At 49.8% G+C, this 26,636-nt stretch overlaps 1 long non-coding RNA gene across 4 annotated transcripts; it reads left to right on the top strand.

Moving 5' to 3' along the window:
• Nucleotides 1–567: 567 nt before the first annotated feature.
• LOC109550923 (uncharacterized) lies at nucleotides 568–12,322 on the top strand. Of its 4 annotated transcripts, none has more exons than XR_012326672.1 (3): nucleotides 604–9,093; nucleotides 9,997–10,082; nucleotides 11,040–12,322. It is a non-coding gene; the product is annotated as an uncharacterized lncRNA (long non-coding RNA). The 4 variants fall into 4 exon arrangements; XR_004522479.2 differs by having other exon boundaries at nucleotides 605–1,027; nucleotides 3,186–10,082; XR_012326671.1 differs by having other exon boundaries at nucleotides 605–1,027; nucleotides 2,989–10,082.
• The last annotated feature ends 14,314 nt before the right edge of the window (nucleotides 12,323–26,636 follow it).

The raw sequence follows: 26,636 nt of genomic DNA, 5'->3' as shown, positions 1-26,636 counted from the left end.
AATTTCTACAATTAGGCCTGGAAATGTACTATTAACAACCCACATTTGTATATTGCTCTACCGTTTGTGAAGCAGTTGTGTAATTGTTATCACGTTTGGTCCTTCACCGCCGAGCTCGGGGCAAGATGGTACCGGTCCCATTTTACAAGTGAGGATGCTGTACCGAGACTCAGGAGAAATGCCGCTCGAAAAAGGTCACGGGGTGACAGGAATCCAAGGCAGAGACCGATTCCAAATCTCACAACCTTTCCCCTGTCCTGGGAGAATGGCCACAGCGGACACAAAGAGGGAAACTGAGGCACAGACTAGCCTAGCGATTTAGTTACTCATTCACTGTGTAAATGACATGGTGGAGACCATCAGCTCTTAGTTAGAACACCTTAGAGTTTCGACCTATTAAAATCGACGCCGTTATCTAAGGCAAAAAAGACCTCCAGCGACCTTACAGTTCTCATGAAAAGGGCTGTGTATTAAGAAAGCATTGGACCCAGTGGGAATCAGAAGGATTTAGCTGTACTTCCTGTGTCCTTATGTGCTAATATGATTACCTCATAGTAGCTATTATCTGTGTCCTATGAATAATGTCGTCCCAGCGATTCTGGAGAGTAAGAGTGGAGTTCCAGGCCCTTAAAAACAATCGTGGGCAGTGTCTGAGTAATCTAGTACCTTGAATCACAAGCAGGAGGCGAGTCTCAGTTTGGAATCAGAAAAGAAGTGATGCAAACCTTTTTAAGCTTTGGAAGGGAGGGAAGCCCCGGCAGACCCAGGATGTGACTTGAAAGGTTGGCTGCTTCTCTCTTGCTTGCTCTCCCCCTGGCCCGCTGTGGCCTGCCCTCCTGGGCCCACCCTCCGCTTCAAATCCTGCCAGACGACTGACAGGCCTGCAGGACCTCGAGGCCGACCCAGACACCTCCAGGCGGGGCTGCAACCTCCACACAGAAGAAGCACATTCTGCGCACAGGTTTGCTTCGCAGACTGATTCAAATCCCACTTCAGGCCCAAATCCCAATTACTGGACATGCCGAATGTAAGGTGTATATGTTTTTCCCCTTCCAAGTTCTTTTGTTGCGTTGCTTTTCCTACGGAGATATGAGGCTGTTTCCATGATGCGAGACATCCTTCCTTTCTAGAATTTCCAGGAAGCGCCGTTGCCTCCCACGTGTTAGATTTAATGTAATTCAAACCGAAGTTTGAGGCTATTTCTCCTAATTCAGGAAAAGTTGTGAGCTTGGCAGCTCTGATGGAAAGAATTCTTTTCTTTAATGGTAGTGGATTTGGGGGGGGGGGTGTTTTTCTCGTTTTGGTTGTGTGTATATGTTTCATAAGTGCATAGGAGAATTAAGCTCAGAAAGCAACTGCTTGGAGAGATAGAAGCTCTTGTAATTCGTGTTGTGCATAATGGATTTGGCAGGGCCCAAGCACAGAAATTTCCAGAAGTGTTTGCGTGGCAGCAGTTCTGAGCCAATTCACATTTTTTAGCTGTCCTGGCCAGCTGCCCAGCCTACAAAAAAAGTCTTGTATCTCCACAAGTTTGGCTGGCCTTTCTGATGAGTTTCCAAACTGCATGGCAACATTGGATGAGCTTATTTTCAAGTGCCAGAAAAACTCCTGCTACTTATATTGTTACTAAATACCAGATGTGCTTAATACAGAGTGGGCAGAACCAAACCTAGGGTAATCACATAACCTATCATTAACATTTTCTAAAAACAAAAAATGCAATTGGAACCCCAGATTACTGTTTTTCTTTGTTTGCTTTACGCCCTATTACTGGAACCCCTAGGGTGATGGGAACAGGACTCGGGGTGGAAAGGCAGGCTCTGGCAGCGACAAGGACGCTGTTTACCATCACACCCCTGCACATCTGAAACATGTGTGAGAAAGCCTCAGCCCCAGCAGATTTCCTCCAGCCTCACCCCTTCGCCACCCGCCCCGCCGGGACTCAGCAGGCCGAGGCTCTCACCGCACGGGAGAGCCCTGAAAAGCTGAGGTGCACTGGGACTTGACCTTGAAGGAGAGAAATGTACAGGGAGATGGGCGGGTGGGGTTGCGAGTTGGCAGATGAGAGGCTGGGCCAGAGTTGGCTGCTGCTGCTGGAAAAATGCAGAGAAATTCTGAAAGGCTTGAGGAGACGACAGGATGCTGTGTGGCTTTGTCAGAGGCGCTGCCTGGGCTTCAATGGGTAGAACTGGAAGGATTTCTCGATGCAAAAACCTCCAATTCTATCCCCCAGCCCCCCACCCATCGCCATAATTTCTCTTCTTTTCCTGCTTCCTTCCTTCTTTCTTTCTTTTTCTTTCTTTCTTCTTTCTTTTTCTTTCTTTCTTTCTCTTTCTTTCTTTCTTCTTTCTTTCTTTCTCTTTCTTTCCTTCTTTCTTTCCCTCTCTCTCTCTCCTTCGTTCCTTCCTTCTTTCTTTCTTTCTCTCCCTCCTTCTTCCTTCCTTCCTTCTTTCCTTCCTTCTTTCCTTCCTTCCTTCCTTCCTTCCCCCCCTCTCTCCCTCCTCTCCTTTCTTTCCTTTCTTTCTCTCTGGTAGTTTTCTGGGACTCCAGTGGGGCGGGATGTGTGCCTGGATCTTCGTGCTCTATTCCAGGCCATTCCTGCCATCGGGCTCCCTCTTCCCTACCTCCACGCCCTGAGCACTTGGTTCTCCAAACCTCTATGCTTTCTGTCTTTTAGTCCTGCCTCCAAAACTCACAGTTATGGAAAGGGCATCCTTCTCACCCCAAGGTTGGGGACCCTGATAGACAGACGGCAAGCACGCGTGTCGGGCTGATTAGAGAGAAAGACGGACTATGGCAAAATGAAATTTTATAGATGGAGGTGGGATCTCACCATAAGAAATTTGAGAGTTAATAACTATTCTGAAAATATTGGTTATCTGCATTAGGACAACTGTATAAATAAAGGAATCAGTGACTCAACCCTTAGAGAGTTGTCTTAGGAAACCTGTTACTAAAAATATATGGTAATCCAACTGTGCCTTGCAGGCCATTTTGCCAAGCCAAACTCAGCGAGAAGACTGCAGGCTTTCTCCACCGCGTGGCATCATCAGAGGGATAAACCATGAGCCTGGTCTAATGAGCAATGAAACACTTTGTAAATATTTGATTTAAGGGGATGCGAATAGTAAAATAAGGTGGAGCTGATGTCTGTAATGACTTTTGAACTTTCCTCCTAACTACAGGCACATGTGTTTAACACATCAGCTGTGTTCCTGAAAAGTCGGGTTTCAATCCATACGCTAAGTGGAATTATGTTTCAGATGTTCTAGGGATACTCCTGACTTGGGGAAACCAGGAATCAGTGAAGAGGCTACGGACAAAGCCTCGCCCACGACCGCTTCGTCTCTGCTCAGTTTGGATGGCCCCCTCTGCCCCCGGCCGAGGCCGAGCCTTTGAGGACGCAGAGTCAGCACCGGCAGCGGCTCATTTCATCGCTGGGTCTGCGGAGGAAAGGGCTGGTCCTAGGGAAGGGTCAAGGGCAGGCTGTTTTGTTTTCTAGCAGCAAAACAGAGAAGGCTGGAGGAAACCACCCAAGCGCCAAGCTCTGCAGAGGGCAAGTGAAGTCGGAGTTTAAAAACAAAAGCGGAGGAGCCCATCTCCTTGAAGCTGTTTATATTACATAACTCAAATAAACACAGCAGCGCAGGCATGGTTCCCTCGGTGAGGGCCAGGACCACAGAGCCCAGAGGCGGACAAAGGGCACCTCCTCCAGCCTCTGGCTAGAAATGGCTCCTTTAAAACAACAACAGCAGCATTAATAATATTCGGGGACACACCAGGACAATTCAGGAGGACAGCCTGAATAAACTGAGGAGAGGACTCATGCTAATTAGGACTTGTAAGGTGACTTTCTTTTCTCTTGCTAAGGAAAGAAATCCTCATCAGAGCAATGGGGAGAAGCAAAGTTGACCCAAAACGGCTATTTGCGTTTTGCAAAGGGGGAACAAGAGGCACTCGATCCTGCCGTGAAATCCTGCAGGAGCACGGAGGCCACTTTCTCAGGCACCTGGGGGGGCAGCTGGCTTTCTGACTTCAGCCCCTCCTCAGCCCGGGGTGATGGGAAGCATCGGGCAGTTTTATGGAATCTGCCTGAAGAATAAAGAACACGAAAGAAAAGTTAGCCACTCAGTAAATGGACACAGACCTACAGGCCCGGCGTCTGAACGAAATCAGAGAGTCTTGAAATTGAGAGCAGGCAAGAACCGACTGCAACCTTTTTCGTCAGTCGCCTGCAGTGTCCCAGGACAGCAACCCTATCGTATGCCAGGGGACAAGAATAGAAGGAAAAATTGAGAACACAGCCCTTAGCACGGGCTGGCGGTATCGGTTGCCAGCAGTTGCCCCATTAGTAGGCTATGGGGACATGCGAGGGAATTTTTCTGTACGAGGCTTGTGTTTAAAAATATATCTTGCTTCAACGCTGGTGCGGGAGTGGCTGGGGAATGAGAGCCTGCTTTCTCTGCGCAGAGCAGTTTGCTCATCCTTCTGTGATTTACTGCACGGCACTCACCTCTCTGAGGCCGCCCCTCATATGCCACATGACAGTGACCAAGACCTCAGCCTGGCTCTTAGAAAACTAACACGTAGGACGATTCCTGGACGGAAGCCACGCTCCAGAAACATCCTCCCCAGTGGCTTCCTGGAAGCACACGGGGCCGGGGACGGAGGCTGAGAGGAACGCTTCCCCACCAAGGCCTCTCTGACCCTTCTCACTCCATGGATGTGTCCCCGGGGATGCTTCCCTCCCCATGTCCTTATTCTCAAAAGGAGGACACCAGTTCCTACCTACCTCTTAAGGGCGTTCAGGTGTAATAGCTGATGGAAATGACTTAAAAGCCCTTGGCAAATACAAAGTTCGAGATCGAGCGCTGAATGGTGGCCTCCCTCACCTACCCTACCTAAGGCGTTACTTATGTTCCCCCACCTTTAAACCCTTTGCTGAAAGACTGCTCCGTGGGGTGTGAAGCTGGTCTGTGCCGAAGAAATCTCAGGTTCACCCAGAGAAGTTTGCCTTTGCAGGAACTGCTGAAATCCTTACACGTCCAAACGCATATTCTGGGTAGGAAACAACGGGTGATGAGCTGCCATGGCTGAGAGGCTGCCAGGATCCACCCATGGGCACCCAGGGTTTGGCACCCGTTTCCCAGGGAGAGATGAAAGGGAACAAATCAACACGGCAGGGTCAAGTTCAAGTCTGCCTCAATGAAACTCTGGAGACCTCCTTCTTGAAAAACAACTGGGACAGTGTGACAGCTGTTTAAGGATGCCAAAGAAAAGTGTCCCCGGGGAAAGCTCCCCAGGGAATGCTCTGTTTGCAAGAGGCAGTTGTGAGTGACACACAAGACAGACAGCCAGGAGCGGGGACAGCCCGGCCCCTGTGAACTCTCCAACGTCCCTGGGATCGGGACCACCCACCAGATGTGAAGGCTTGTATTTCGTGCCGAGGATGATGGCAGTGATAGCCTGCTGATGACTGCTGTTCTTCGGTGCCTGTTAGAAACTGGATTGCTCTGAAGCCATGGCTCCTGGAGGGGTCCTTCCTGGGAAACGTTTACCACTTTGGACGCCTCACAGCTCCTGTGGTTGTTTCCTCTGAGGGTCTTCATCAACCAGACACAAATCAGGTTTTATGGTTGCCCGTTATTTGCGGCTACTTCACTTTTTTAATTCTTAATTTTTGGCCACGAGGCTTGTGGGATCTTAGTTCCCCGACCAAGGATCGAACCCACACCCGCTGCAGTAGAAGTGCTGAGTCCTAACTACTGGACCACCAGGGAACTCCCTGCGGCCACTTTATAATCTGGTCAGTGCTTCCCCGTGGCAAATGGGTGATGCGACATCAAGACAAGAGGATGGGGACAACGTGTCCATCCAGAGATGCTACACCCTGGAGGTGAAGGCGGACCACACAACGGTCCCCGTTTGTGTGGGAGCTGCCACCTCTGAAGCAGGCTGGGTGGATGTGTCTCATGGAAAGCACTGGACTTGGGTCCCAAAGACTTGGATCTGACTCCTGGACCAACCACTTCCTAGCAGTATGGAGTGGGGCACATTAGTGAACCTTTCTGAGTCTCAGTGGTCTCACCTGTAAACTGGAGCTGAGACCTACCTGTCAGGGCAGTTAGGGAGTTCCAAGGAAGCACCTCACTCCCAGAGACACAATAAACATTAGCTGAAACAGCAAAATCTGATTCGGTATATGGGCGTGACCTCACCTCCAAGGGCGTTAAACTCAGTCACCTAGTAGGTAGGGTGTCCTCCTGTCTCACCCCCAAGAGCAGGGGCACAGAGCCCGGAAGTCAGCCTGCCACCTCCCCACCAAGAGCTGGTGACGGAGCCCAGGCCGAGCCGGGGCTGCGCGTCCCCGGTGATCCAGAGCGCCCGCCACCACGCGGTTGCGAGCTTTTCCAGAGCACGCGGCTTGGACCATTTGCCCGAGTTCCATCGCTCCCGGCTACTCAGGGGGCATCTCTTTCCTCCAGGCCCCTAGGGCACCACTCTGGGAACTGAAGCCCCAGAAAAAGTGCAAAGAGAAGGAAGCTCAGCGTTATATTCTTTCTAGATGAATCTCCAGGACGCAGCCGCCCCGGGAGAGTCCCCGACCGGCAGCAAACCTGTCTGTGTGAGTCTGCCTCAACATGCTATTTGGAAAGTCAAGATTTTCAATGTAAACTTTGTTCTCCCTTCCCATTCTCTGGGGATTCACAGTTGGAGCTCTTTGCAGCCCTTCCTCTCCACGTCTCCTTGGTGCTGAAATGGGAGGTCACACGACATCCCTGTAAGAACAAGTCCCGGGTGCCGGCGTCCTATCAGAGGGCAGAGCTGCGGCGGCGCTGGCTCCTGGGTTCGCCTGGGTGCTGGGTTTCTCGGCGGCACTATCTTTGGCAGATTTTTTTATCCTTCTTCTTTATCTCAGGCCCGTCGGGCAAATGACAGCGGAATCGCAAGCTTGAATGGGCTTGTCTGACAGGCCAGCTTTTCTCCTGGGCTCAGCTGCCTGACTTTTAAAAAGGCACTCCAAGCAGAGGATAGTCATTTCACACCGATTCCTTGCTGTAATTTGCTTTTGGGTTTAAAATGTCGCGTTTCCATCACCCTGGCTGTGCGGCGTAAGGGAGAAGATGGGCCATGCGTGTGGTTAATGTCTCTGTAATAGATACACGCAAAGGCACTGCTCTGCTCTGAAGCGACAGCCCTGGGAACACTGAGCTGCAGACCAAGGAACTCTCTACCAGCCACAGACAAGTGCATTCAAAGGGCTCCGTAACAGACGACTGGCTCCCGCAGAAATAGGGCCACTTGTAACAGAAGCCTCACGTGGAAATCTCCACTAGGCAAGCATGTATTAGAATATTTTTATGCTCCAGGCTGTGTGAAGTTGGGGTGGTCTTAGGAAACCCTGCAAAGTGAGAGGATCTGAAACCCAGATCTAAACACAGTGAGGCTCAGATGAAGTCCAGCTGGGGATGCAAAATCCCACTCGGATAAGGGGAAGCTGGAGGATACAGGCCAAAAGGGATGAGCACGGATAAGGCTGTGCTTGGAGAATCCTCTAAGCAAAAGGACAGAGGCTCCCGGAAAGGTCAAGGGACAGGGTTGTACCCAGTTTGGCAGCGGGAAGCAATGGCTTTTCCTGATTTATAATCTGCCCGTGGAAGCATCTCTCCCGTTTCTTCACCACCTCTCACCACACTCGTGATGGAGGCCGTGCTGCCTGACGCTTAATTAGTCCTTCTGCCCAGAGCCTGTAATGTTTCACGTTTCTTACTCCTCCCCTGGCCTGTGTGTGCCTTGAGGTCAGGAACCAGCATGCAGCCCTCCCTGCGCGCCCTGAGGCTCCTTCCCGGGGCTTAATAACTACCCAGAGCATATCAGAGCCCTTCGCACACGGCTCGCAAAGCTTCAGGAGTACTAGCGGGATTGCGTAAGGCTCAGGCAGGCTGCTTCGAGGGGAGCAAATCCCAGCTCGTTCTCGGTGGGATACCAGGCTGCTGATGGTCTCTCCCACCCGCCTTCTGTGCCTTCCTGGCCGGGACACCATATGTTATATACGCCAGCTGAGCAGAACCGAATGCTCTCGGGCCTCTGGGTCTTTGCACACACGCTTCTCTCCACCTGGTTGCCCTTCCCTCATTCCTCCATCTGTGGACTTGTCCGCTCAGCTCCAGGTCAACCCTCCCCTCCAGACAAAGCTTCAGGCGTCCCGCGGGCAGAGCCGGTGACGCCCTGTGCTGTGGGCCCAGGGTACTTGGCCTGACGTGGCGACTGGGCCAGCTTCCCTGCCATCGGGTCGGTACTGCCTGTTGGCAGGTCTGCCTCTTCCGTCGGGCTGTGAGTGCCTTGAGGGCAGGACCCACGTTCCTCCTCGCCCCTCAGCTCTCGGTCCTCAGCACAGTGCCTGGCACCAGTACAAGTTTATTGAAGGAATATGTTTGCCCACATTGGGTAGATCGTGGGGAAGACGGGACCGGGGCCCAGTAAGTAATATGGGGACAGAGCAAAGGGGATCCTGCTGGGAGATAAGCAAGCTGCAGAGAGAAGCAAGGCCCCGGGGCCCCTCTTGATGAGCTAGGGCACCCAGGACCGATCCTACCTAGGATGCTTGTGACGTGATCCTTTGGATAGCTTGTCCCACTTCGGGGGTTTCTCTGTATTTCCTTCCAAGTCTTTAGGCAAACTTCTCTTACTGCTTTCAGGTACTCTGCCCACCAAGATCATTATTAATAGTTTCCAGGGATAGACTGGTGGTGGGGGGTAGCAGTGCATTGGCTGGGGGACCAGGAGGAGAGAGTAGCAGTAGCCCTGGATGGGGGCGGGGGGTGGAAGAGGGTACGATTAGGATCGCGGACCCCAGCCTGGCTTCGGATCCCAGCCGAAAAGAAGCAGTGAGAGGGCCTCCGCCTCCCTGCCTGGGCCAAGAGTGATGGCTCTATCGCTGAGTTGCTCAGAACATTGAGCAAATTAATGCATGGAAGCTTCCAGAGTGGGGCCTGGCACATAGTAGTTGCTACTGAAATCCAGGTCCTGTCATCTGGAACCAGAAGCTGGAGTCCAGCCTGGCTTTCTCCACCTGTGAGTTGTCTGACCCAGGTAGGTCATGTCACCTCACCTCTCCACTCATGTTCTCTCGACTCTGATATGGAGACAGAAATGCTGACCTCGTGGGCCATTGTGAGAATCAAGGAGAGGATGGGAGTGAATGTGTTTTGTAAAAGCTATGAGGTGCTTTCCGGAGGTGCTTGTGGAGTTACCTGGGTGAAGGTTGGGAAGGTGAGGACACCTCAGATATCCTGCCTCTGTGGAGTCAATGATTGTGTATTAACTTTAAATAGGGCCTATTAGGTACCCCCAAGCAAACCGTGACTCTCGTTGTGATGGCCGGTTCTGTGGGTCAAATTGGCTGGACCACAGTACCCAGATATTTAGTCAGACATTATTGTGTCCGTGAGGGTGTTTTTAGATGAGATAAACATTTAAATCATTGCACTTTGAGTAAAGCAGATTACCCTCCGTAACGTGGGTGGGCCTCATCCAATCAGTCAAAGGCCTGAATAGAACAAAAGACTGATGGCCCCCAAGGAAGAGGGAATTGTGCCAGCAGACAGCCCGTGGACTTGAAGTGCAGCCCGGGCTCTTCTGCGGGTCTCCAGCCTGCTGGTCTACCCAAGTCCAGATTCTGGATTTGCCAAGCTCCAAAGTTACATGAACCAGTTCCTTAAAAATCAGTCTTTCTCTCTCTTCCTTTTCCTCCCTCTGTACACACGTGGGTGCGTGCATGCACGCTACTGGTTCTGTTTCTCTGGCGCACACTAACTAATACACCCAGAAACATTAGGAATCCTCAGATAGCTTTAAACTGTATCCTCTGACAGTCACAGTGAACGTGAATCTCACAGGGTGCCGCTTTCAAACACAGCTGGTCCAATCTAAGCTTGATTGCCCTCCCTCACCCATTCCTCACCATGGAAACCACATAAAGATTCTTGCCCACAGGTCCCCCCAGCTCCCTCTGCCTCTTGACTGACCTGGTGCTTCCCCATGTGGCCCTGCATGGTGTCTTATGTTCTCCCCAAGGAACCGTGAGTATAATCAAGTCTTTAAACCGTCTCAGTCTCTCTCTGTGTTGACTTGCATCTGGTCTTACTAATGCCCATCCAAGGTACTATGACAAAACAGACCACGGCTTCAGCCCAGTGCTAGGAAAACCCGGGCCAGCGTCCAGAGATGGGCAAGTGGGTTACCGTCACTGTCGTGTGTCACTCTGCTAGAGGCCACGGTACTATTCTATGTGAGATCTGGGGCTGGTAGAAACAGCAGTCAGCTTCTCAAGCAGCTCAGGCCAAAAGAACGACTCCTCGCATAAAACAGAAGCACCATCATCGTCATTATAAACATGACGTGGCCCTACACAGAGCCCAAGTGAGCAGTATTCTCAGTGGGACCAAACGCTCATCCCGAGTGAGGGTTTTTACTGGTTCCTTCAGGGCCCAGACGAGTGGTAGTCACCCCTGCAGGGAGTGTTCCAGAAGCATCTGTGTCTGAGACAGAACTCATTCACCTCACCTCGGGGGAGAGGAGGCCAGCTACCTCTCAGAAAAGAGTTCATTCACCCCAGGTGACTCATAACGTCACAGAATCACACAGTTACAGAACCTTAACATTTCAGAGTCTGGAAGGGAGCTGACAGGTCATCTGGGTCCCGCACCCCTCATTTTAAGAATTAAAAAATTATCCCAGTGAAAACAAAGACCTTCACTCACCTGCAGTTCTTATTATGGAGGCCCCAATGAATCCTAATTGAAGGACTGAATGGAAAACAGCTTCGAACTACAGCCAGTGTTTACTTTGTGGTGGGTTTTCTTACTGATTGAGGAGTGGGTCCATCCGTTCACCTGCCCATTTGTTTATCTGTCTATTCATCCCTCCACCCACCGATTCTCCTGCCTAGTAAGATGTGAAGACAGAGACACAAAGAGCATGGATTTCACTTGCTCACACTTCCTCCTCTCCCCTTCTTGTTTCTCCCTCTCACCCAGGCTGAAGAGGAGTGTCGCATGCATGTGCGGGTGTGGGAGAAGGGCCAGTTGAAGGCACTGTTGCTGTGGGTTTTTTGAAACTCTCCAAGTCCCTCACACGCCCATGGTCGCTATCACCCAGGCAGGACTGCTTGACAGAGCACGTGATAGAGCGGAACTTAATGAAGGGATCCTAGATGCTAGAGGGCGGAAAACAAGCCCTTCTCTTGTCTTCACGATACCTTCCAGTGTCAGGACACGGGGTCACTGGATGGAGCTCAGGACAAAGAAATGGAAATAAACCACCGCTGGAGGTGCCGCTTCCCCGTTTCCGACGGCCAGTCAGACTATCTACCCGGCTTCGGCTGCGGGTCCTGAGTTAAACGTTACAGCTGATGGGCTGGGTGAATCCATGATCAACAGTGATGCTGGTTCTTACAGGAGCTAAGATAAGGGTAATTAAATCCTGTGCTTCGGGCCATATAAACTGATCTCTGCAGGAGGGCGAGAATTAATTTAATTTCACAGGCACAGCCCTGTCCGGCGCCTCCACCAGCTTTGTGTGATAGACCCAGTGCGTGGCAGAGACGGTAGAGGGAAGGCGGAAAGATTTGTTCCGAGCTCGCGGTATTATTAACCACCACACAAATCAAGAGCCTGAACTTGATGGGGCCCAAGGCTGATCTAGGGCGGCAAATCCAGAGATTCTTACAGCTTCTCCCTCTATTGGGTTTATTACACACAATCTGTACCGGGACTGTTTTCACACTTAATGGCAATCCTGAATCACTATCTACTTCCCATTTTCGCCTGCAAAACAGCAACCCAGAGCTAGTGTTCCGTCATAAACACTCGGCCCCATAAAGCCACGGCTGTACAGACTTGCCTTTTTGTGCGTCTGGGTCTGATTCACTGGCGCTTTGGCAGCCTTCCAGGATCTAGGAGAGGAAAAAAACCATCCTGAGCATCCCAACAGCCTCATTTTGATCTGTGATACTGAGCAACTCATTTCCACTTCACAGGCTCTGCTGAGCTGTGCTACAGAAAGACAAATCCCAGCCGAAGAAAGGGCGGGCGGGAGGATGGTGGAGGAGACAGAGGGAGGGGAGGGGAGAGCAGAAAAAGGCCGCATCTATTAAGCTGTTTTTCTTTTGGTGAAAAGAAGCATTTATCAGTGATTTCATATATCATGTGAGAGGTGGCTTCCTGCCAATTTCCAAGAATCCAAACAGCCCACTGACATCAGATGCTAAATATAGCTCAGCCTTTGCTTTAGGTGAATAAATAATGCTGCTGGAAAGGAATAGGTTCTCTTCAGTTACATGTTTATTATGATCAGCCTGTCAGGCTTGTGTAATCAAAAGAATAATACCCAGTTCCAAGGAGGAATGGTGGGCAAAGAATCTTCAAACGGTTTCGGGAGGTCACTGATGGAGACCCGTTCCCCTTGCCTTCCCAGATGGCCAGCTGAGCCTGGCCCTGGGAGGGAGGTGGGTGATTCCGTTGTTGGGGGTCTTCAAAGCCCTGATAAGTGTGTGTGTGTGTGTGTGTGTGTGTGTGTGTGTGTTGTATTTGCACGTCTGCCCTGTCCTCCAAACCAATAAGGAGCAGAGGCTGATCTCTCTGGGGGGATACACAGAATGAAGACATTCAAGTGCACAGGTACGGTCACGAGCTTGTCATGAGGCTGGGGTAGAGGTGAGTGGGGACTGGAGAGAGAGCTGGGTGGGGTTTGTAGTAAAGATGGCCAAGGAAGCCTCTGTGTATTCTGCCAGGCTTCAGGTAAGGACACTTGTCCAACAGTGATTGAAGAGCCTAACCCCACTGCTCTCAGGGCCTCAGTGCCTTTGATTCCACCCCCAAGAGTTTTATGTTTAGCATGTTGCGTCGAAGTTACATGAAGAATTAAGATTTATAATAAGACCTAGAGATTTCTGCCTTCTCTTCCAGCACCAGCCTTCTCCCCGCTTATCCTCAGGCTCACATGGACGAGGGGGGCCATCCCCAAGGGCTTGTAGGTACTTGGAGGAAGGGGCAGCTGTCTGGAGAAGAAAGGCAAGAAAATTAGTGTGGGGAGAGGAGGAGACAGGGAGTCAAAGTAGCTCCTGGAAGGTGTTGGATCCCTACTGGCATCTGCAAGATTTCTCTTCGCAGACAGGGATGCAATAGAGGTGGTTGCTATGGAAACGGGTGTAAAAGCAGCCCAGAGAAAGGAGAGGGCTGGATATAAAGAGGAGAGAGCAAAAGGCACACAGCACTTTCAAATCATCAAAGGGGAATACTCCAGCACTTTCCATCTCCGAGAGGAGAAAAAAAAAGTCATTGAGCCCAGAGACTGTGGAATGCCACAAGCAGGGGAGGGGTCGGGGCTCTCAGGCACTGTAATCCCTTTCCCCCCAAGCCCGGGTATTGAACCTGCTTTCCTGCGGTCAAAATCATCGACCAGAAAAGCATCTGCAGGCTGCCTAGTGTGGTAAACGCCGAAGTAGACCGCATGCTCTGCTTGGCTTGGTCGTGACCTTCAGTAACGACCTTGGTGAGATCAGGCTATTTTTCTGGGTCACGGTTTCATCCCCTACCTTCCTCCCAGAGAGGAATGACGAAGCACTTTGCTCAGGGAAGAAACGCTAGTGCTGTTTAAGGCAAAGACGTTTCAGACTGCCAGGAGGTCTGGGTGCAGCTGGACAAGACGTGAGCTGCCCCAGCCAGTATCTTGTGTGCATCCCAGTAGGCCAGGGCAGCAGAGGCCCAGGCCGTGTTTATACACAACCAACTTCACTTTGTTTCAGCGTGGGTATTAATAGGATGAAAGCGTTTTCTCCGGCTGAGGAGAGTTTTAACAAGTCATCCATCTTTTATCCCAGGACTTACAAACGCGGTGCTGCAGACACCGGCGCTCTCCAATAGAAATAAGATTCGAGCCACAAACGTAACTTAAAATTCTCCAGTAGCCCCGTGAACAAGGTAAAAAGAAACAGATAACACAAATTTTAATCTAATTTATTTAACCCCGATATATCCAAACTATTATCACTTCAATAAAATCAATTTGGAAATTATTAATGAGATCTCTCGTATTCCTTTTTTCATACTAAGTCTTTGAAATCTGGTGTGCATGTTACAGTTACATCTCAATGAGCCATGTCTCAAGGGCCCAGTAGCCACATGTGGCTGATGGCTATTGTATTAGACAGTGAGGCTCTAGAATTTTCCTTTATACATAGGAAGAAAACAAAGAAAGAACACAAAGAAGAATGGAAAATAGGTCTGTTTCGCTCAGGCACTGATCCTAACCACTGGCCATGTCTCACCGTGGGAGCAATAATTACACACAACACACACACACACACACACACACACACACACACACACACACATTTTGAACAGATAGTCAACCTCAAATACTTTTCTCTGCCGTTGAACCGTGACCCTCCTGTGATTAAGATGAAGCAGAATTTCCATCTAACAATCGCAGTCTCTGGGCCAGTGAAATCGGACAAACGCAGCTCAAGGCGCATCTGTATCCCTTCCTGAGTGTTCTTTTCTGAGACAGTTTCTTAACCTTTCTGGGTTTGCCTCCATTGCGAAATGGGAACGCTATTAGTTAGGTCGCACAATTGCTTTCAGGGTTAAATAAGGCAAAGCCCTGTGACAGGTTTAGCGTACAACAGATGTCCACGGGGGTAGCTCACTTCCTGTTCCTTGCCCAGCTCGGGTCTATCAGTCTGCCCGAGTATCTAATCTTCCTGAGGCCGGCCTCTGTGAATGAAGAAACTAGAATGGTACACTTCTTCACATGGTGGGAAACCACTAGAGTAGAAACAAGACTTTAAGGACAGGAATCGGCCTTCTTTCACTGATTCAGTTCAAGCTAATAGCTGGGTGTTTTCCTAGCACAGAATGATACTAAGGCTCAGTCAATCAGAAAGAGCCCTTCTTGAGAGAAGACTCTAGAAAAGAATGAACATATGTATATGTATAACTGAATCAATTTGCTGTACACCTGACACAAACACAACATTGTACATCAACTGTACTCCAATAAAATTAAAAGTAAAAAAAAGAAAAAAGAGCCCTTCTTTTTTTTTTTTTTTTTTCCGGTACGCAGGCCTCTCACCGCTGTGGCCTCTCCCCTTGCGGAGCACAGGCTCCGGACGCGCAGGCTCAGCGGCCATGGCTAATGGGCCCAGCCGCTCCGCGGCATGTGGGATCTTCCCGGACCAGGGCACGAACGTGCGTCCCCTGCATCGGCAGGCGGACTCTCAACCACTGCGCCACCAGGGAAGCCCAGAGCCCTTCTTTTGATGGTCATGAACTACATGGTAAGATATTTAGAAAAGGACATTTAAATGTGTCCTTTATCACAATAACCAAGACATGGAAATAACCTAAATGTCCATCGACAGGTGAATGGATAAAGAAGATGTGATACACACACACACACACACACACACACACACACACACACACACACACACAATGGAATACTACGCAGTCATGAAAAGAACGAAATAATACCATCTGCAGCAACATGGATGGGCCCAGAGCTTATCGTACTAAGTAAAGTCAGACAGAGAAAGACAAATATCATATATCACTTATATGTGAAATCTAAAATAGGGCACAAAAAACTTATCTACAAAACAGAAACAGACTCACAGAGACAGAGAACAGACTTGTGGTTGCCAAGGGCGGGGGTGGGAGGGGGTGGATCGGAAGTTTGGGGGTAGCCTGTGCCTGAGTGCCCCCTGTGTGGGCAGAGCCCCTCAGGAGTGAGGTGAGCACCTCAGCACCACCATTAAACCAGCACCCCTTGGGCCTCCTGACTCCCCAACTCCCTGCAGAGGTGGGAAAACCGGGAGATTATGGAGAATGGCTCCATTCTAGGGCGAGGGTAAGTGTGGGGAGGCAGGGAGAGTCGCCCCATCATTATTCTGGTCTTGTTCCTTCTGTGAAAGTGACAATTTGAGCCTCTACTCCAACCTCTCATCTGAAAAGGGCCAGCGTGTCCCAGGGAAGGAATCACAGGCCAGGGTGGCCACGGGGGTCAGGATGGGCCTGTTTGTCTGGTGTCCACAGGCTGCCACGCCACTCTGCTGCCCCCCATACGGGTGCGAGTCAGGCACTGTTAGCTGAGTAGGAAAGGAAAACGCAGGAAAGCGTGTGTCTGGCGACTGGGAAACGTGGAGAGGCCTCACAGGTCTGGAATAGCGATGAGCCTGCACAGGCCTGGCAGTCAGGAGGAAAGAGGCTGGGCCTGCATTTCCACAGGCCTCTCCCAGGCTCTGGGGGCTCAGGCCACCCCAAAGCCCCGGAGGTTATGTAATTGAGTTCCTAAATGGATCAAAGACAGAACTCCAGACCCCTCATTTATGCCCAAGGACGGAAACACTGGATTTCTCCTGGGAACTTCTGGTTTCTTCTCTCTGTTCCTATTCTTTCCAGCTGCTGTCAGAGGAGGAAGAGGCCTTTCCAAACAGACATCTGTCTTCCAGTGGATCTGCCTCTCCCAGACCCCACCCAGGGCTGCTCTGAGCCTCACAGAGAATAATGCTAGGAGATGCCCCGAAGGGGATCCACCTCCCACGGCTGCCCTGGACCATCCTGGGTTTTAGCTCTGAATGTCCTTCTATCCCGGGGAAAGCCCTCATCCTGGCCCAACTGGGACGGTTGGGCACTTGCCCCTGGTTCCAGCTTCCTTCTCAGCCCTAGAGCTCAGGTTGAGAGGCTCCTGGGCAGTGACTCCATCAGAAGATGTTTGTGAGATGAGGGGCCTTCCTCTCCCCACAAAGAGCTCTTCATATTCTGACAGCAAAGGAAAAGCTGGGCGTGGGCCTTTCCCCTACTGCCTCAGCTGCCTGACCCGGAATAAGAGCTGGTCAGGAGATGCAGATGACAGGGGGAGAAAGCTTCACCTGCCCCACGGCACAGAGATGCTCGAAGCCCAGGTGGGCACTTGGTACCCTGGGCTGCTGGCAACCACAGAGCACCTCTACTCCTCCAGCTGGGCTTCGGGTCATCAAGACCCAGGTAGTGAAGGGGCAGGAGATGACGGTGGGAGAGAAGTGGGGTGTCATGTCCTGGTCCCTGTAGGTGTATGCAGTGGTGTGCTGGTGGGTGTGTAACAACGGGCTCTCTGGTGTGCAGCAGAGCCCCGATTTGTATCATTTGCCAGTGTCTTTGGTGTAGGTGCTTCATAGCTGATTTCAGCTGCCACTGTGATGTCGCTGAGTAGGGATGGGGGCGGATGCACGCCACTGGCTCTCATGAGCCATGCGAGCTGTGTCCTTGTGCTGTGTGTGCTTCTCGGGCTGTGCCCACTGAGTGATCCAGCCAGGCCCTGCGTGGGGCGCTTGAGACAGATGAAGCTCTCACTGAGTGCTAAGGTGAGGCTGAGAGTTTTGTTTTTTCTTTTTTTATGCTTTTACTTATTTATTTTATTTTATTTTAATTTTTTAAAAAGTTTTATTGGAGTCTGGTTGATGGACAATGTTGTGTTAGTTTCAGGGGTACAGCAGAGTGAATCAGTTATACATGTACCTATACCCACTCTCTTTTAGAGTCCTTTCCCATATAGGTCATGACAGAGTATTGAGTAGAGTTCCCTGTGCTCTACAGCAGGTCCTTATTAATTACCTACTTTATATATAGTAGTGTGTATACGTCAGTCCCAATCTCCCAATTTATCCCTCCCCCGACCTTTTCCCCTGGTAACCATAAGTTTGTTCTCTACATCTGTGACTCTACTTCCGTTTCGTAAATAAGTTCATTTGTACATTTTTTTCTTTTAGAGTCCACATATAAACAATAACGTATGATATTTGGAGGCTGAGAGTTTTGAGTGCCGTTCACCAATACCAGGAAACTAACTTACTCGCTGTGACCTTAAACCTGTGAGATGAGATTTATCCAGAAGCAGGAGTTATAAGTGATGGGATCAACTCTCAGGAAATGAATGATCTAATTGTGAATGGTGTCAAAGGACCTATTCTATAAGCAAGCAAGGCAGACTCCGATCTATATTCTCCTACACAAACGGTAGGAAATGTGGGGCATTGTGTGATGCTCACCGAAAAAAAAATGTGAAAGGAAAGCAATGAATTTTCTTCGACATTAGAAAACAATATTTTTGTGGGTATAACCTAGAATCAATTATTAACCCCCTTTTGAATAAAGCATAACGTGTAGTAAACTGCAAGGAGCGTTGTTCATTTCATTTAATGATCAATAAAATGATGTTTGACCAATTTGATGAAGACAGTAAGTTAAACTTAAGTGTTCCGGCCTTTGATGTTGCCGTAACGACAAATCTTATTAAGAAGCTTTTGACATTTAAAATATGAAAAATGCAAACAAAATTGAGTAGTGAGAGTAAAATTAAATATTTAATGACATAATTAAGTCTATTAATGGTATGTTCTTTGTTTTGCAGATTAAGTATTCACAGCAATGATCATCTCCTTCATCTTTGTCACTTAAGTGATGTGTTTTTCATAATTATTTGTTAGGTGTTTTCATTAATATTTGATGAATATTAATAGTTAAAATAAAAAACAGTTTTTATTTCTGTTGTAATGACTTTACGGAGGTAACAGTATATAACTGTTTATAATGTGTTCTACTTGTTGATGTTTAGATCACCGATTTTGTTGCCATGGAGTGAAAACGTGGAACTTTATAGGTGATAAATGACAATTGTCACATTCTTCCATTATTCTTTCTTTCTTTATTTAATCTACTATTCTTAATGTAGCTCCGCTGTGGGAGAAATATGAATTGCAAACTCACAACTAAAACTAATAAGTCGTGTTTTAGGTTTAATCCTATTATTCTGTTAATAATGACTTGCCTATCTGTTTAGACGTCCTAATTCGTTTCCCATTTCTGGCTCATTTACCTCCCCGTTTTGGCCCATCAGAGCTCATACGGCTCTGGGACAGTACCTCTCCATGACATTTAAGGCTTGATATCTGATGGCCTCCCAGATATTTTTCTTCTGGGACGAAGGATCAGGGTTTTCCATCCTGGACAATATGAAGCAAATGCATGTGCATCTCCTAATTTTCCATTTTAGACGGTGATGGTGGAGAGCAAACAGGAATGAGTCCAATCAACATGAGGGCATGAAATGCATATGGTGGCCATGCCTTGGTTCATCAAGTGTGGTGGCCACGTTGCCATCAGCAGCACGGAAAGCTTGCCGCCTCCAGGACAGCCCAGGACCTGCGTCTTCTCCAGTCCCCACCTCTGGCTCCCACTCCTTGGGCTGTTGACCACCCCTGCAGCTTCTTCTGAAATCTTAAGTGCATTTTCCCTGAGAATGACCGGCAGGAAGGTGACAGTAGTGGATCCCAGTCTCACGGTCAGGCGGGCCTGCAGTCGCGATTCCAAGCCGTTCCGATCCAGATCCCTGCTCAGCATTCTGTGACGGGCGAGAGCAGGCCTTAGAGTGCAGACGGAGACGTGCTAATCAGAACAGGATGTCCTCTGGCTTTCCTCGGAAAGCTTTTTCTCTTCTGCAGAAGGCATCTGCATTTTTAAAGCCACAGCTTGTTGGAAAGAGTTCTGAACCACAAAAATGTACAGGAGGAAGGAGAGTTTCTTCTAGCCATTAACGACCTATAGGTAATTTGTCATTTAAGTGTACAAGAACACATATGCGTTTCAGTAGCAACTACAATCACAATTTATTGAGAACTGACCTTCTGGAGGGCTGTTTCTGACTCATGCAAACCCTGCAAAGTGGGAGAGATCGCACTGTTTTACGGATAAATGGAAGCTTGGTGTGTAGATTGGACACTCAAAGGGTTCACAGGTGTGGATGGGCACAGCTGGGATGCAAAGGCAGGTCTTTCTGGCTCAAAATCCTGTGTTCTTCTCACCACAGCGTGGTCTTACCTCCTTCTTCAGCTATTCCTCTCTGTGGTCGTATAAGACACAAGCTCCAGGTACATCTCATAACTATATTAAGAAAAGCCAAATATATGTATAACTGTACACCTGAAACTAACACAACATTGTAAATCAACTATACTCCAACATAAAATAAAAATTAAAAGAAAAGAAAAAAAGCCAAACATACACAGGCACAGGAAAAAGGACAAGGTCCCCCTTGTTTATGAAGCTGATGCAGGACACTGGTGTGCAGGAAGACACCACCGGAGGTGGCCCTGGCCCCGCTGCCCTTACAGGTATGCCAACCCTTTGGCCCTGATGGGAAACACCATGCCCTGCTCTCAGATTTTCAGGCGGGGGCACTGGTCACCTGGGCCAGCCTTAGGTGTCTGTGGCTTCCCCAGACCTCTACAAACAGCTGTCCTGGAATATCTAAAACTCAAAATTCTATAACATGTGCTTAAACCATTCACAGTGAACACTTAACAGTTCTGGCTACAGTAAGTCCCCTACCTACGAATGAGTTGCGTTCCGAGAATGCGTTCGTAAGTCCAATTTGTTCGTAAGTCCAACAAAGTTAGCCTAGGTACTCAACTAACACAATCAGCTAGATAGTACTGGACTATAATAGGTTTATAATACTTTTCAGACGGATCATACATAAAAAACAAACAAAAAATAAAGAGAACATTTTTAATCGTACAGTAGAGTACCTTGAGAAGTACAGTAGTACCAGCTACATCACCGCTGCTTTTACGCTTGCTTCCAGACATCCTGGGTTTGAAATCAAGATACTGTACTACCGTACTCCAGACAGTGCCGTACAGCGACGTACAAAAAAGCACAACCACTTGCAGAGGATGCACGCACGTGACAACGTACGCCAGACACGTGAACTAACTTACGCGACCGGACATGCGAACGTAGGTTCGAATCTTTGAACGTTCGCAACTTGAAGGTTCGTAGGCAGGGGACTTACTGTATTTCCAGCAATGACATCCGCTCTCATGTCACTGAGAGCCTGGCTGCTGCTACCAAAAGCGAGCTGAGACTGCAAGACAGGGGCTCCATCCATACCAGGCCCTCGGAAAGTCTACTGGCCCAGGGGGCAGTGCCAAGAACCCATTTCAACATGCTCCGTGGCCTCAGTTTCCCCCTTCTCGCTTTGGGCACATCTGTCGAGAACAAAGCACGTGTGGGCTCAACAAGGACAAATATGGGATTCCAGCACCCTGGGGTGAGCCGGCCTGCTCAGCCGGGACCGCACAAGGTGACGTCAGGCCTTCCCTTCGCTCTCCTGTCATGTCTCTCCTTGTCGAGCCAGCTATGTGACCACTGTTTATTACCTACTGAGCTCCGGCACCATATTTGGCGCTGCACACAAGATGGATAGATTCTTCCTGTCACCGGCCTCACTCGGGTGGCAGCTCTCCAGGTCTCCTCTCCACCCTCTCCCCCCCTCCCTTCACCTTCCAACAACCCCAGAGGCTCTGAACAGGCCTCCCCGCGGGGCGGCTGCAGACCCTTTTGAAGAAGCCGTTTCCGGGAGAGGAGGGAGACGATGACAGATGCCCAGTTGGCCTCCGTGATCAGGAATGAGCCGGGCCCCAGTGAATCATCTCTGCCGTGGAAGCTGCTGACAGCATGGAACCTTTCTGGAGTCATCTCCTTCCCGACCTGCCCTCAGCTCTCTCGTCTTCAGAGGAGAGAGGCTTTCAGACAGAAAAGCTTATGATTCGCAATATTCAGTGGGTGGGGAAAAGCTCAGATGCTAGGGTCAATTGTACTGCCGGAGGGAGAAAAGGCCAATTTGGAGAGTAGAATGGGCGTGACGCAGAGCTGGAAACCATTTTCATTGTGTCCTAAAGCTTCACGGTGACTCGATTTTGCATCGGTCCTATAGGATAGTTGCGACATCGAATAAGGACTCTTTGGAAAGTTGAAAGACAGTGAGGCGGAGAGAGATGTTCCAGTTGCGAGACTGTGATGCCCAGTCCTTGCCCTGTCACCGAGTATCAATGTGACCTTAGGCATTGTGTCCTGAAACTTACTAACAGCCGCCATTTGAAGGCCAAGCTCACTGAAACGAACCCAGTGAATATCTGTTTCATTAACTAACTGAAGATAAAGAGAGGTTTCTGGAGCTAAACCTGGAGGTTGAGAGCCTATAGTTGCAGATTACGGAGTGGGACGTGGTGAGTACATGCAACGTGCCAGGCTCTGTGCTGTCCAGTCCCTCCGCAGACCTAGAGGTTCACGGGTGAGCAGGGTGGTGTGACGACGGTTTTTCCAACACCAGCCAACCAGTTCTTCAATCCTCCGACACCTACTGGGTGTCCTACAATTCAATCCAATGCTGACACTAACTGCCCGTAGTTAGTACAGACCCCCCCCCCACCAGGTCAAGGGCTCAGTGCCCCTGAGTTGCTCCCATTTCAGACCCACCGCAAATGCGGTCCCCAGCTGACTACAAACCCAGTGCTTCCCATGACCCGCCTCCATGTTCGATAATATACTACAAGGACTCACGGAACTCAGGAAAGTGCTAGACTTCTGATTACCGTTTATTATAAAGGATAGAAATGAACAGCTAGTGAAGAGCTACACAGAACAAGAAACAGAAGGGTCCCCAGCACAGCAGCCTCTGTGTCCACTGAATTGGGGTGCACCACCCTCCTGGCACTTGAGTGTGGTCCCCAGCTCGGAAACTCCTCAACCCTGTAGTTTAGGGATGTTTACAGCAGTTTCATTAAGCAGGCATGACTGGGGATTGAACTCAAGCTCCAGCCCCTCTCCCCTCCCTGGAGTTGAAGGTGAGGCGGGGTGTGGCTGAAAGTCCCAACCCTCTAACCACGTGTTTGGTTCCTCTGGGAACCCCTGTGAGCCATCTGGTTAGTATGAACTCAGGTGTGGTCGAAGTGTTATGAATAACACTCTGTGCCATGAACCGGGGATAAAGACAAAAATAGATCTGTTTTTTTTTTATTATAGCACAGGTAGCCAGAAATGTAAATGCCTGTGGTGATGGCTATGGAGGGCTAATAAACGGTGATACTGAGTATCCCCGCCTGCTGGCTGGGGAGGCCCTAAAAAAGGAAGTGATCCATGAGGCAACCGTGTGGGCAAAGGTTCACTGTGGCCACGGCGTAATGTGCCTTTGAATCCTGATATCTGGATGACATGGGACAGGTGACCTGCACCTCCAGGCCTCCATCATCCCATCCATAAATGGGGCTAACAACTGCCTCACTTCAGGGCTGTGATGGGATATAATGAAACTCTTTAAGGACAACCTTCACACCATGCCTTGCGCGTATGAAGCCCTCGATAGATTGAAGCTGTTATGAAGCCCTCGATAGATTGAAGCTGTTATGAATACTGGGTGATGATGATGATAATGATGAAGGAAAATGTCCCGGGAAGAGGGAGAAGTTGTATGTGGCTGAAGCACTTGGTACAGAAGTGGCCCCAATTACCTTGTGATCCGTGAGACATTCGATTACTCAGGCAGCCACACGCAGACCACCGGACACCTGGCTCCCAGACGATGACGGCGTGGTCCATGGGGGGACCCCTCCTCTTCCTGCTGCGGGCACTGCAGGGCATCCCTCTCTGGAGCAGCTTCCTGGTGCCTCGAAATGTTGCCTAGTTTAGCAGGCATGGGATCCAAATTTGACTATGCCCCTAATTAGAAAGAGCTACTGTTTGAAACCGCCATAAAAGAAACCAAAAATATTTCTTTAAACAAAGCAAAAACACTCTGTATCTAATCAAAACAGGAGAGAGAGGGCCAAGTCTTTGTGAAGCGGTCTTCCTGCTCGGGGTAGATACGCCTGACATGGGGCCACCGGAGGCTAGGGCTCGGGGTGCCCCAGATGCTGTGAGGGAGGGTGATGGGGAGACCCCAGGACCAGAGGTGGCCTGCTGGCTGGGGGGCTCGTTGATCTAGGAGGGCCCCGCGCTGGTCTTGGGAGTGTGGCCAGCTGAGACCTCCGGGCTGAGCAGAGGACGCACAGGTGGCCCCTGAGCTGCACCAGCTGCTCCCTCCACCCCACAGGGAAGACGGGAGTGAGGGGTGGTGGAAGATTTCAGGCCGACTGCCCTTCCTTTGCCTACCCTCCCACCCCCAGGGGGCATCTTCCCCTCCCTGCAGAGAAATGCCCTGCTCTGGCCTGAGGCTGGAGAGGGCCCATCACCCATATCTTTACAGCATCCTGGGCGTTGCTCTGTGAGCCCAGGGCTGGGGATGCTGGGTGGGAGCTGTCAGGCCTGGGGCACAGGTCCCTGGACGTCGGTGGTGGACACTCCCGATGCCGGCACCGGGACTGGGGTAAACTCAGCCACGGCCCAGTTCGCTGCTGCCTTTGGCTCTGGGCCTGAAGCAAGCCAGTGGCAAGGCCCTGGGGTTTAGCTCGTTTCTCGACGTCACCTCTCTGTGAGAGGACAAGGGGGACACCCGAAAGGAAATGCTAGCAGTTTGGGGCCTTGCAGTCTCCTTGGCCTGCCGCCAGCCTGGGACCCCCAGGAGGGATCCCAGCCAGAGGAGGTGAGACCCTCTCATTCACATCTGTGGAGAGAGCATCTCTCCCGCTTCTGGAGCTCCTCCGGAGGCCAGGGCACACCCTGAGGTGCCAGCCGTTGTGTCAGATGTTCAGGAAACAGAGGAACTGAACACAGACCCTGGGGTCAGGGGTGTTAGTCCTCAAACCTCAGTATGGGGTGCACAGACCTACTTGAGAGCTTTGCAGATTCCCGGGCCCCTCCCCTGAGGTCAGATTCATTGTCAGAACCGCCCCAGGTGCTCATACAGTGAGTGATTAGGGCCCAGCTTCGGGGAACCACTGTCTGAAAGGAGCTCCAAGGAGAAAGACCCGCCCCAGCTTGGGAGTCCAGGGTTGTACGAAGGGAAGTTTGGAGGGAGTTCTTGGCGCGGATACCCAAGCCACGTGAGTCTTAAAGAACAAGGAGGAGGGGGGGGATGATGGAAACAGAGAACAGGCAGGAAGTTCCAGGCCAAACGCGCGAGGAAGCTGTGGGACAAGCACCCTGAGGGGCAGAGCCGGCCTCATGGGCAGGTGACCTGAGTAGTCACACAGGCCCTGGGCTTGGAGTTTAAGGCCCTGCTGTCAACATTTTAAAATCCTTAATTTTATCTTTGAATTTGTGTTTGGAAGGCAAGACCCCTGCCCTGTGGAGGGTCAGGGAAAGGCAGGAAGCTCAGGTTTGAGCTGGAGGGATAGAGGTGGCTAAAGAGATAAGGCCACCAAATGCCAGGTCAAGGAGCTCGGGTTTTGACCCAGAAGGAGGAGATTTTAAGAGGGAATGAAGTAGCTGGGTTTGCAGGCCATGAGGACCTCTCTGGGAGCTGGGCCCAGGTAAGTCTGCCCATGGGTCCAGGGGCCACTGGGAAGCCACCAGGACCAAGCCAGGACACCAGTGGCAGCTGGAGAAGGGGTGGTCAGGAGGAACGGGTGGTGAGGGTTTGGAACTGCAGGAGGAGGTGAAAGAGAGCGAGAAGGCAAGGATGACTCCCAGATTTCTGGCCTGAGCCACTGTGTTGCTTGGGGTGCCACTAACTGAAAGAAATGCATTGCCGTTTGTTTCATTGTTCATTTTCTCCTCTGCGATGGCATTTATGCTAAGAACACATCAGCATTGTTCACATTTGTCGATAAGAGCTGTTTCCAACAGACAAATACCTCTTACCCTTTAAGAGAAAAAAAGATGGGGAAAATGTAACCTGGTCCCAAAGTCATCTACTTGTAGGCATCCCTAAAATTATTTGCTGGACGGAGAGCTTCAAAACAGACCTACATCTTCGTTCGTTTTTTTCCCTATTTTCTAGCTTGAATATCAATTATTTTTTTCTTTTGCTAGAAACCCAGCATTGACCTTGAAAATATCACTCATGTTGGTAAACACACTTTGGTTGTTTGACCAGACATGGAGATCTGTGCTTGAGATGCGACCTCAAGACACATCCTGCCTACGGGGCTCAGCCCAGATGGGCAAGCATCCAGTGGGTCTGAGGCTCAGGGAGCAGGAATCCAAAGTTAATGCATTTATCCGAGCCCCTTTGATCTGGAATCGGGCTGACAATCCTTCGAGGCCAGAATCGCCCAGAAGATTTTCAGGCTCTCCTCCGATTCAGCTGGCTGTGCCGGAGAACCGTCTGCCCTCCGGCATCTTAGAACTTGAGCTTCGAATAACTTGATATCACAAATTAAAATCACCCCGAACTATGAATGAAAGGTTTTTAAAAGAAAAGAAATCAGATTTTGTTCAAATTAGACATCATGAAACTGAGAATCATGGGCTTCCTCTGAGCCAATTTATTTACCGCAAGGTAAACGAAATTCAACCAAGAGAAAAGCTCACATCAACCAGCTCTCACAGGAGGCAGTAAGAAAACATGACTTCTAATAAACAAGAAGTATTCAACAGATATTTTAAAAGCATTTTTCCTATTTCTAAAGGTAATACATGCGGATTCTAGATATTTTGAGAATACAGAAAAGTGCAAGATGAAATATAGAATCACTCATCAACTACCACAGAGAGATGATATTGTTCGCTTTGCGATGTGCTTCCTCTCGGCCTTCTTCCCGTGCACACGTTTATAAATTCTTTTCTAAGTCATTCTAAAGCATCTTAAAGGTAGAGATCATGGATGAAACGATCATGCTCATTTGAAAACCAGATTCATGTTGTAGCCATATTTTA

This window comes from Tursiops truncatus, chromosome 16, assembly GCF_011762595.2.
Source record: "Tursiops truncatus isolate mTurTru1 chromosome 16, mTurTru1.mat.Y, whole genome shotgun sequence".
Lineage (NCBI taxonomy): Eukaryota > Metazoa > Chordata > Mammalia > Artiodactyla > Delphinidae > Tursiops > Tursiops truncatus.
The sequence above is the reverse complement of the archived record's forward strand: the minus strand, read 5'-3'. Positions and strand labels throughout refer to the sequence as shown.